This window comes from Nicotiana sylvestris, chromosome 2 (genome assembly GCF_000393655.2).
Source record: "Nicotiana sylvestris chromosome 2, ASM39365v2, whole genome shotgun sequence".
NCBI classification, from domain to species: domain Eukaryota; kingdom Viridiplantae; phylum Streptophyta; class Magnoliopsida; order Solanales; family Solanaceae; genus Nicotiana; species Nicotiana sylvestris.
Genome location: NC_091058.1, coordinates 123076494 through 123089565, shown reverse-complemented (window position 1 = coordinate 123089565; position 13072 = coordinate 123076494).

Sequence of the window (13072 nt, the reverse complement as noted above, 5' to 3'; positions counted from 1 at the left end):
TTTTTTAATTTTTATTACACCATGCACACTGTGACCATTGTGACCATTATGCACCCTATGACCGAGCCGTGAAGCGCCTACGTATCCTATTTGAGGAATCAGGTCAAACGTAGTTCCCAATTCCTCTGTTTTTTATTTGACTCTCCCCTTTTTTTTGTTATCATTTTTCTTTTCTTTTCTTTTCCTCTTTTTTCGTTTTGTTGTTTTCTTTTCTCTTTTTTTTTCTTTTTATCTTCCATGTTTTGTGTTTCTAACCTGTTGTTACCGATTCCGAATGAGGGGTATGAAAGAAAATAAATAAGGCTCAAAAGGGGTAACGAAGGACAAAGTGTTTAGGTAGCAGAACAAAATGCCTTCGTCATTCCAGTCTTCAAGACATGTCAAACGCAAACAACACATTTGAACATAGATTTACAGTCTCTTCCGATGGTGCTGGACTTGACAATTATTTTGAACACTTGCGTTTTCATCTGTCATTTCTAAAGCACTGTTGGGCGACACTCTTACTCTCATGAATGACCCTCATGCCAATTTGGCGAATCTTGCATTTAAGAGTTTTCTTTATGTTCTACTTGCCCCAGTTCCACATGACTCGAGCTTCAAATAATCTCAAACCGTTCTCATTTCCTTTAAATGCTTTGATCACCTTCCTAGGGTCTTATGATTAACTTTTAAAATTAGGCCCAAACTGCGTGCGCATGTCATGTCACTAGAATCGGCGCTGAACAAAATGACAAAAGGACTAAACAAAAAGATGACTGGAAATAATAAACGACCGGATTTTGCATTAGACTATCGGCGAAATGGTTAAAAGACAAAACAAACCGGAATAAAATCTTAAACAACCTGGACAAAATTTAAACAAACCGCTATGACAAAACGGAAAGATAAGCGGAAAGATATTGACATAAAACAATATCCGAATTACAATCCTAATAATCCGAACAACAGAAATGACAACAAAATAAACCATCACAAGCTTCTCTCTTGCTAACCAAGGAACGGAGCGTCCTCCCACTTTATCAAAAATGGCACCTTAGCCACTGAGCTTCGCATCAATACTGCCAAGACCATTACCAGCTTCAATATCATCAATCTCCGTCAACAAGTTCCCAATAGGATTCAAGCGCTTATGTTATCAGGCCTGATCCCCGCAGAGTGTGTATCATGAGGTGCAAGTAAAGGATTCTGGGTGTCATTGTTCGGCTTACCACAAACCAACCACCTTAACTTTATTTGTGAAACAAACAGGTTAGAATGGACTCAGTCGCTCCTCATTATTAACAACATCTCTTTTCTTTTCTTTTCTTTTCCATTTTTTTTTCATTTTTTTCTCTTTTTTCATTTTTCATTCTCTTTTTTTTGCTTTTTCATTTTGCTTTTTTTGTCGTGGTCGAATCTTATGGAGATTGCCTACGTATCATGACCCCGCATGAATCAGACCTTGCGTAGTTCGGACCAATAAAGATAAACAATACTCAACATTTTTTTTAAATTTTCATATTAAAACAAACTGGGTTTCAAAGGTTTAAAGATGACCTACAAACTTGAAAATCAAACAACCCGCATATTCTAATCAAAAGATTTACAAACTCAAAAACAAACGGCCAGCTTCCTTTCCCCGTTTGTCAAATGCAACCAAACGGCTATTTTTGCAAATGTGGTCCCTTCCAATTCTCACATGAATTTTGAGGCCGGGGAGGATTATTTTATGACACTTTACCAACTTGTCCATTCTTTTACGAAAATAACCTTTCGACAACTGAAAGATACTCTAAGACTATTTCGGCAAGAACGGTTTAAGACGCGGCCGAAGCTGGCTCGGCTTATTATGACAAAATTCAAACGGTATTCACCTGACCGCCGACTCTTTGTTTTTTTTTTCAAAATTATAATAAAAACCTGGTGTTGCAAACACGGCCTTTCAGCGCCTCGGGGACGAAGATTTATAGGGCTGTGTGGGTCAACTAGACCAAAAATCCTAAACATGACCCAAAAGGGTGGCTGTTTATGCAAAGTCAGCCTTCCGGCGCCCCTTTCGGGAACATTCGGCTATTTATGACAAAACAGCGTCACCTGACTTATTTATGACTCTTTTATATCATTTTTCAAAAATGGAAAACTCAATGTTGCAAACACGGCCTTTCAACGCCTCGGGGACGAAGATTTTTAAGGCTGTGTGGGTCAACTGGACCAAATCTTAAAAAATGACCCAAAGGTGGCTGTTTATGCAAAGTCAGCCTTCCGGCGTCCCTTTCGGGAACATTCGGCTATGTTTTGACAAAACAGCGTCACCCGACTTCTTTATGACAGAATTAAAATTTTGACATGTGTTTTTTTTTAATTTGTTTTTGGCTATTTTAGCAAAAGGTGGGGTTGGACCCGATGAGGGTTGCCTACGTATCTCACATCCGGTGAGAATCAAACCCGCGTAGTTCGGGCAAATTAACCGAACTATTTTAAAACATGACTCTTTTCCATTTTTATTTTTTCCTGGCAAGACAATCTATTTTCCTTTTCTATTTTTTAAAAAGACAAAATAATGATTTTTTTTCCATTTTCAAGAAACAATAAAACAATCTATTTTTCCAGAAAAAAAAATAAAATAATAAAAGACTCTTTTTTTTCTATATTTTTTAGTAAAACAAAATAAAATATTTTCCTTTTTTTTCAGAGTTTCGCCAGTAATTGGTCATTGATTTTTTTTCTAAAATAATCAATTAACTCCCTAACTGATATATTCTTTTTCCCTTTTTTCTTTCTTTTTTCTTTTTTTTTCTTTCTTTTTTCCTTTTTTTTTCTTTTTTTTTCCTTCAATTTTCCAACATTCCCGAGATTCAGAAACCGGTCAACATGCAAGTTCAAAACAAATATATGTACAGAGCAAGTAGGATGCATCAGAATGGTCTTTTCATTTCAGGTTGCTAGTCCTAGACGGATCCAACCCATGTGTTGAGTCCCCTAAGTCAAATGCAACGTGATGCAAATAAGCGTTCCTACTAGGGATCCGGCATGAGGTTTCGTTATACTAGGTTTATAACCTGGGTATATGTTCTAGACTGTGTACTCGAGCGGACAACTCGAGTCGAGGAGGGGGCAACTTACCGGGAACCAAAAGGCCATCCGGCTTCGTAATTTATCCGTCCTCTTTCTTATTTCAGATATCGACACTAACAGAATAGGGAGCCTCGACCAGCGAGCTTCTCCCCGGAGGTAAGAAGAGAAGGGTTTCGGCACAGTTTATAAACAGTTCAGATAATATCAAAGCGGTAAAAGATAACATTTAGTATGTTATGTCAGAACATGCAATATATATCAGATAATAAAGCCAAATATAACAATTATTCTAAGCTCGAAATCTTGAACCCTGAACCAGTGGTTCTGGGTTTATATCCCCAGCGGAGTCGCCAGAGCTGTCACACCTCCTTTTTCCGCCCCCGCGGGGGTACAAAGGAGTTTTTTCCAATTAAAGGACAATCGAAACGGGATTTGTTTATTTATTTTAGAGTCGCCACTTGGGAGATTTAGGGTGTCCCAAGTCACCAATTTAATTCCGAATCAAGGAAAAGGATGACTCTATATTACAGTCTGCGTACCAGAAATCTGGATAAGGAATTCTGTTAACCCGGAAGAAGGTGTTAGGCATTCCCGAGTTCCGTGGTTCTAGCACGGTCGCTCAACTGTCATATTCGGCTTATTTATCTGATTTTAATACAATTATGAACATGTGTGCCAATTTTATTCCTTTTAACCGCTTTTAACATGTCGTGCACTTGTTTGTTTTGCACGACAAGTCGCGATGTCGTGCACTTGTTTGTTTTGTACCCATCGCGAATTGCGTCATGGGAGACGTACCCTCGATCAACAACATGTTTGATAATATAAAAATAAAAAGGAGGATTCTCTAACTGTTATCAATATAATTGCGTTGACTACCTACATTACTATTACTGTTACTATATAGTATAAGATTACATTGTTTGACACTAAGATTTACCTAACAACCACGGTTCCCACCCTACATGATTATTGACTAAATTAAACTATTTTCCCAAAGACAATTTGATTTTATTTTATTGTTTTTTATTTTTCAAGTTCATTGTGGACTCGGGGAAATGTTTCACAGGAATCGTTTCTCCACGGACAACAAAACTAAGAGGAAAAAAATGCATTATTTCAATTTCTAGCTGCTAGTAACTGCAATTTGAAGTCTACATCGCGAATCGCATCACGGGAACCATACTCATAGTCACGATGATTTATTAATCGCGTCTAAATTAAGCTACGATGTTCAAAGATTATTTCTTTCTAAGTTTGAGATTATATAAATTAACAAGAAAAAGATTTTGATCTAACTTGCTACTCCATTCTCCAATAACAAAACATTCGGCAGCAACATTTCTTTCTTAACAACTAGCTAACATAACCAAAATAAAGTAAAAGAACTTGTTTATTTATTAGGAACTCAAATAACTGAAAAAATGATAATCACATTGTCATTCCAATATTCTGAAAATTATTCTTTAGAGTCAAACTTCAAATACACTTTCCTAACAAAAAAAAAATCAACAGGCGCTAATTTCACATAGAACAAAACTCAAGGACCATATTCGGTCCCACCATTTGTAGAAAAACAAAGAAAAACAAAGCTAATAAACTACTATGAACTCCTTCAAACCTTAACGTTCATGAAAAAGCCAAACAAAAATAGCATAGTACATACTTCAATTCTAACATAACAACTTAAAATAAACCAAGACTAGGGAAACTCATATGTGCTGCTTTAAAGTCGGTGACGCTATTTTAACTGTGTGCAAAGCATTTTGAGCAACGGAGGAAAAAGAGTCACGGTAATTCCAGGTAGCCAAAATGCAAACAATCTCATTCAATCTTTAAACGACAAGCGGCCATAAACAGACATAACAAGGTAAATATAGTGAGCATACAAAACTAAATATGGAAGACAACATGAATAGTTCAAATTTCATTTGCCTAGTTGAAAAGAATTACATAGAGGTCTTGACATACCTAGCAGCAAAAACGGAAACAAATTTCATGAAGACGAAGCAAAGGTTGAAATCTTTCAAGGTGAAACCCAGCAGAACATTTTCAGCAGGTGCAGTAATGACAATCACAAAGCTGAACTTCTATAGCTTATATGAATCCAGAAAAAAAAAGAGTTTGAGCTTTAAAATCAGTTTTTCTTCAAACTTCCTCTTGAAATTCAAAGTTTTCCTTCTTTTTTTTTTAGCTTTTAGTGAGAAAGCAGATGGCCGAAACATCTATCCAAACAACTTGAGGTTGAAATCGAGCCGCTTGACCGCATGCATCCTCTGCTTTTTGAGCGAGAGGTCAAGAGCATGGATATAGGGAATCGACGCTTCTTTAGAGAGGAGCCTTTGATTTTTTGTTTCCTTTTTAGGTGTAATCTGTGAGGGATTAGATCTGATCGTTGAGTTTGAAGAAAATGAAGAAGAAGATAGAAGCTGGGAGCCTTGGCTGTTTGGGTCTAATGAAAGAGGTATGTTGTGTTTTCCATGGAAAAGTGAAGAAGAACAGAAGAAGCAGTCAAGGATAAGGTGTTGCTTGTGTTCAATTCTAGAAGGGAGTTGATTCTGCGTTGCAGAAGAAGCTAGGAGCGTCGTTGGTGTCTTAAAAAAGAAAAGGATCTCTCATCCCCCTCTCTTGTCCGTGTATTCTCTTTTTATCTCCAAAGTCTGAAGAGGTCCCCCTTGTCCGTGTCTCTTATTGTGTCCGAAGAGTCGTGACTCTTCTAATGTCTGAAGAGTCGGTGTATTTATAAGTCTAGGTTTTAGGGTAGGTTAGTAGGTATTGGGCCTAAAAATAGGTCGTTTGAACCCAAATATTATTCCTTCCCCGTAACCGAGAATAAAAACACGACCTTATTTAATTAATCCTACGCAAGCAAAATAACTATTAAACTAAGAGTGATAATTAAAACAAAACTATTTTTGGATATTTTTCAAGATTAAAATGACTACAAAACATTAATAAAACTATTTGTTTTTTTGTAATTTTCATTTTTATATAGAGATAAAAATATAAAGTACTATTTTTGTATTTTTAAGGATTAAAAAAAGACTACAAAATATTAATGAAATTATTTTTTGTAATTTTCTTTTTTATATAGAGATAAAAAATATAAAGTACTATTTTTGTATTTTTTAGAGTTTATGAGAAATACATGAACTAAAATATATCCTTTTTTTGTAATTTTTTTTCATTTTTGTGACGAAAATAAAGTAAAGAAGTCAAAAATAGTTGAAATAGCTATATTAGACCTAAATTAAATATTTAGGCTAAAAATGCGAGGGAGGGTCAAAAATCACACGTCTACACTAAGCACTCGCTTCTCATGGGATTATGCATTGTCCCTCCTTGCATAAATGTTGTTCTATTCTAACACTATCTATTTGCTCCTCTTTCGGGCTAAGTTTGACCTCAACCTCACAAGACTAAGCCTTCTCTTGTTAATTTTAGCATCATATTATTGCATCTCATGGGCTGAAATATCCCCAACTTGTCCAAAGGCATCATTGTCTAAAGGCATCATCCTCATAGCCAGAAGACACCATGCCATGACCTGAGGATCTCTCAAATTTGCATATCATTATTCAGAGGCATCATGTTTCGGAGGCACCATCTTCATGGTCCGAGAACATCATTTCATGGCATGCGAATCTCCTATCTCACAATTCATGGCACGGGACATCATAGTCTAAGGACATCATCCGCACCGTCCAAAGACAACCTTTCATGGTCCAAAGGGAATTTGCATCACGTTTAAATTTTTGCAGCAACCTATGTACTTGCATGTATCGTATTTTGAGTTTGCAGGTGGTCCCGGAGGTAACCGTTTTTCAAACAGGAGCAACCTTCACTCCGGTTTCCGCTCATACCATTTTTACTTTGCCGATTCTCATAGGTTACCCATCCTACCTCGTGATATCCAGAAATCTACCCTATAATACATCCGATACACTTCAAACCCAAAATCATAACTCCGTCCGACCTTGCCATTCACAAAAGAACCTTTGCTGAAATTGGCTACCATTCCTATAACAACTCCATCGGCTTCATTCACCGGTGGGTCCGGAACTACACATGGACTGATTCCTATAAAACCAGGGATATGTAGGCAACTCAAAGGCTAGATTTCAGCCTCTATTTTCTAAAAACATTCCATTCGGTCAAAATTGGCCATCATTTCTTTACCCGAAAACTCTTTCATCCTTCTCGGGTAAAGAGGGGCAGCCGTTGATACCCATTTTTTCCCTGTAATATTTTTAAAGTGCATATATACCTTCAAAACTATGCATTATCATCAATTGATATTATTCCATAATTTCTATTTTTTTAAATTAATTTATTCTAATATTTATTTATATAAATAATTACAAAATTGTATCACAAATGGCTCTATAATATTTCATTGATTTAATTTTGCTATTTATAGCCATATTAAGTTCAAATTATTTCACAAATGGCCAGAGTTACACCTTTTGGTTACAATTGCAATAATTTTGCAATTATAGCCCATGCATACATCACTGCATTATTTTACCATAAAATGGTCCATTATATTTTTAAAATATTGAATAACTATTTTAAAGCAATTCTATGCATGAAAATTATTTTTTCTCATTGTTAATTATTTTATAAAATAATTTTTATTCAATTACTTGGGTATTTAATAAATAGCCCTCTTATTTTCGGATCTAGCCTAATTGAACAGCCCAATTTCAACCCCGAGGTCCCTAACCCATTAAGACCAGGCTCAAATCAAATTAAACCCGGCCCCAAACCCTCTAAATCCTGGTCGTTGATCATAGAGATCAACGGCCATTATCACTCCTTACCATTTTTAACCTAAAGAACCCCCTAACCTAATTCATTTGATACAAACAGCTGCCTTAAAACTCCTCTCCTCTCCGTCTCTCTAAGACCCCAACCATAACCCTAGCCGCCGCCACCCAAACCATCCTCAACCCCTCCAATTCCCACTCGATCCATGGATTCCCATGGCTGTTTGAGACTTCTAATTGTCTCCTATGTCTCCTGGTTGCTCGTTTTTATGATTTTATGGAAAGATCTTGAAGAGATCTAGTCCAAATCTTGTTCAAGACCCTCGGAGAGTCCGTCGATGGTCTGTGAGTGCTTTTTTTATCGATGTTTTATGGTTCAAATCTCTGGTTCAAGACCAGATTTCCCTTACTCTTTCCATTTTTCTTCAAAAACCTAATGTTTGGACTTGGATCGGTTCAGATCTTTGTAGATCTGGAGCGATTCTGAGTTCATTACTGATTTTCTTTAAGGTTCTCTTACTTCCTTACTGTTAATTGATTTTCAACACTATGTTATTCTAGGGTTTTTGGTTTCTTTGTTATTTGTTGTCCGAATCCCTGCCTATTTGAAGTATTTCAAGTTTCTATGGTTGTTTTCTTTAAGGATCCTTTGATTTCTATACTGTCAATCAACCTTCAGTGTTTTCAAATTAGAGTTTTCTTACTTCTTCTTTTTTTGCAAAAGATTTTCTGAGATCTTCATGTTTTGTTTAATCTTTCTCGCATGATTATGTTTCTGGTTCAATTGACTGACTATTCATTGTTTAATTTCAACCTCTTGTCCATTATTGTTGGAATAATTAAATTGATTATCTTAATTATCTAGGGTTTCATTTGTTTACTGAAGTAATTTACTGATTTCTATTTGTTTCCCTTAATCCTGAGGCTCTTAATTTACATCTCTTGTCTATTTATGGGTTAACTGTCCTTTGATTGGTCTTTAATTACCTATGATTGCCTTATTCGTGTGATTGATTTCTTGATTTATGGGCACTAACCCTAACTAACCGTTAAACCCACTTCTTGCCTTATTTGAAACTCAATCCGAGTCATTTATGGGAATAATTCCTTGATTTTTTGTCCTATGTAAAGATTGATTGATTATTTGATTATTTCCTTTACCTTATTTGCAATATTTACCTGCCTCGCCTTAATAAACTATCCGCAAGGTTTTGTGGATTCTTACTGATTCCTTTACATGGTATGATTGGGACTCTTTCCTTAATTAGACCCATGTTATTACCTTTTGATCCATTACTCATAATTTATGAGTCTATTCTGAACCCCTTATGTGATTGGATTCTGATGGTCGTTAATTGCTGATTTCTGATTCTTTTTACCTTATTGTCTCTACTCTTGAACTACTATATAAGCACTCTCATTCTGCTCCTTCAACACACGAACACACTGTTCGGAATACACATACATACATTTAAACTCTCTCTTCTTTCTTTGCTCCTTGTGCTAACTGTGGGTCTAACCGGCTGAAAGCCAAGGCTAGATAGTGGAATTGCACCTGTTTTTCACATTCTGCATTTTTTTCTTTAACTAGTATGTCTCTAGTCAGATTTTGAAACTCAACTCTATGTGTTCCATGTCTATACACCTATGCTTGTTCCTGTAATAGTTATTCAATTTGTTTCTCTGTTTGTTGTTATTAAGCATGTCTAAATTCTGCCTTATGTGTAATCATCATATTAGACTTTACTTAGCTCTTTGATACTTGTCTAGCATGTTTACTTAGTTCCCTTACCCCCCCCCCCTTAAGTGGTATGACCATGTAGTTACTTAATCTTGTAGTGCATTCTTTTTGCCCTAATTGTATGCCAAGTTTTGTTCAACAAACTCTTGTCTTCAACATGATCCTGTTGCATTCTTTCCCTATGTTTTAACTGTCTGTTACCATGACTGATTTGTTCAAAAGACTCCTAGCCATTTTGTACATTTGTTGTATCAAATATTTCCTTGTTCATGTGGTTTCAACCCTATATGTTCCCAATCCCTTCACCCCTTATTTGTAAGTCTGCTTGTCAAGTAAATATGGGTATCCTATGATTAATTGGGTTGTTTGCTAAGTATGCTTTCCTCAAAGAATGATTTCAAAACTGTTGTTCCTACTCCTAGCATTCTTCTCAAAATTGGTCATTCCCAGTATCTTTAAAACTGTTTCTGAATCTTTTCACTTCTAAACTGTTTTGCTAAGTCTTTCAACACTATGTCAAGCACTCTCACCCTACTCTTAGACTATTAAGTTCTGCCCCTCTAATATGTGTACTGCTTAGGGATCCTTGAGATCTCTCTGAATTCTGGCATAGTAGGGCTGGCCCTTCCACACTACACATCACCAATCCTTCTTTTATGAAAGGTCTTGGTGTGAGCACTGCCCGGAATCCTTGAGGTCCTTAGGGAACTCTAACACATCAAGACATACACTATTGGCTGTGAGATCTTTGGCTTCTGAGACTCTATTAAAGGCCTGGCATTCCCAGGTTTACTTTGGCATGATTTAGGCTTCCTATAATATAGTTTCATTTATTTATGTAATTTATTTGATCGTGGTCTGTAATAATATTATTTGTAAACAAATGTTGGGGTGATTAGTAAAAAGGGAGGGTTCCTCTATGATGTTTGTGAGAAATTGGGTAGATATCATGATTTAGATTGATACACTGTAGAAATCATGTTCTTAGTTTATATATATATATTTGCAATAGAAATCCTGCTTTGAGTTTATATTATGCTTTAGGCCCATATGTTATGTTACTTGCAACAAAACATGTCATAAGTCTATATTATTTGCATTAGAAAACCTACCTAGGATACTTACGTTATATTTTACATATTAGAAACATGTTATAAGTTCATCACTTCTTTCTCTGACTCTGCATAAGTTATTATCATATGGAAATCATGTCATTAAACTACTGCTATAATCGTGCTTAATAAAAAATGATCATCTCTCTGTGCATTAGAAATCCTAATTTAGGACTCTGTTTGCATTGGCTTTAATTCATGTCTACGTCGCTTAAATGAATAACTATTTATAAAAGGTTTAAGAATAGTCCAACACATAGATATCATGTTCTAGTGTAAACCTGCATGAAATCAGTTCTGTAACATTAATCACCTAATTCAGTATGCCTATAGGATTGAATGACTTCAAGTTGTCTTAGCCAATTCCCAGAATTATGATTGCATACAGACTCACGCCTAGGAAAGACTTAGGTAATTAATGGTTTTATAACTGTGAAATTGAGTTCTGTTTATGTGTGAAATTGTCCAGGTTTAACAGGCTATAAAATCAATAAGCAGACTAATTAGAGTTCTGCCACTTCGCTCTTAAACAAATGCTGCATATTCTGTGTTTGTGATGCTCATCTAGATATCATGTTCTAGGGCCTTCTGAATTTCTTTAAAATTAGTTGTTTGAGACGTGCTATGTATCTGTTTATGTGTGGAGGCAAACATGAGCCCCTAATTGCTTCCCTATTTGAAAGTCCTACGTGTTCTTTTGTTGTCGCTTATATTTTACCTTTTAAATACCTTAGGAGTATCTAGAACTGCCTAAGTATAGAGGTCCTAAATGCCTCTAGGACCACAAGAAAAGGACAGGTAGAGCACGCTTAGAGTTCGTTAATCAAACTCGCTTATATAACCACTAAGGGGAGGGTAATGGGTAGTAAAAGGATATGATGACCCATGCGCTAATGTCACGTGTAGCCCCTCTAGTTGAGGAGGATTACCGGGTATTGCACAAATTGATCCTATAGGCTAACCAACTTAGGACTTCCCTTTCTTGATTTATATATGTATGATTGGACCATCTAAACTTCCTTGATTATATATGTGTGCTTAGACTGTATAAACTTCCCTTATTTGCAAATGGGTGCTTAGACTGTTTACATATTAATGACTAATTCACATAACTAAGTTCGGTAGGGACCCACCATTGTGGACCGCGAGGGTTGCCTAATACCTTCCCCTCAAGGTTATTTCGAGCCCTTACCCTAATCTTTGGTGATGCAAAATGGTTACATGAGTTAATTGCTCTAGGTGCCCTAACGCACCTTAATCCGTTAGGTGGCGCCTCTTCAAATACCCAATTCCCAAAAGGAAACGAGTTGTTCCCAATGAATGTCGAAACTCGGGCTCCGCGAAGGAAAAAGGGGGCGCGACAGTTCCGAGCTATTAAGATAATTTGGAGCTAATTTAAACAAGTTGGAGTTTTGAAGTCTGAGTAAAAGCTCAAACAATTAAGTCAGGATCACATTCGGGGGTCGAGGGCCAAGTCTGGATACCAAAAAGTGAGAAAACAAAAATTACTCTAAGAAAATTGCACTACCGCAGCACGGGCCTCATAGCGCTAGTGCAAAATTCCTGCAAAGTGAAAAACGTTTAGCTCTCTATAAAACTTCCACATCCGTGCCGTGAGGATCATCGTAGCAATGCACAAAGGGGCCCAGTAGAGATTTTGCCAAGCTCTCTGGATTTCCCCCCAAGCGCGCCGCATTGCGCGGTAGCACAAAAATGTTAGATTAATCTCCTATTTCGGCTAAAAAAAGGGTAGTTTCGTCCGGGGGTTTATTTTGGGACGGCTTAAATACACTAGAAAATACAATTTGGGGACTTTTGATAGATTTTCTACCTAAGAAGGCTAAGGAGGAGTGGGAAGAGCACAAGCACAAGGATTTAATCATTCCTTCCTCACTCCGGGTTTGGATCGAATCTATGTTTTCCTATACTTTAATTATATTTGTGATGAATTTCTCCATGTCTATGGAGTAGTTCCTTTTGGGGTTTGACGGATTTGGTGTATTAATTATTGTTTGTAGATTATAACTCTAGTTTTATATATTTGAATCATTTTGGAAGATTTAATTGTTGCATCTATATTCACTAGTTCATATAATCAAGAGAAGCATAACTTGTGATATCTTTGCATTATATTGTTGATTGAGTTTATAGATTCTTCTAAGTAATCGAAAGAGGCTAGTTGAATCATTGGTTAAACATAGTTAAGAGAATAATCGAAAGACGTTTTCCTAAAGACCGATCCACTACGCATTCTTACATATCTTCACAATGTTTAAATTAGTTCATTTTGTGAGGTTAAGACTTAATCTAAAAAGGAGTTTCTGCTGAACGTTTGAACTAATAATAGAGTGAATTAGAGAGACTCACTTGAATATTAGAAGTGAATTATCTAG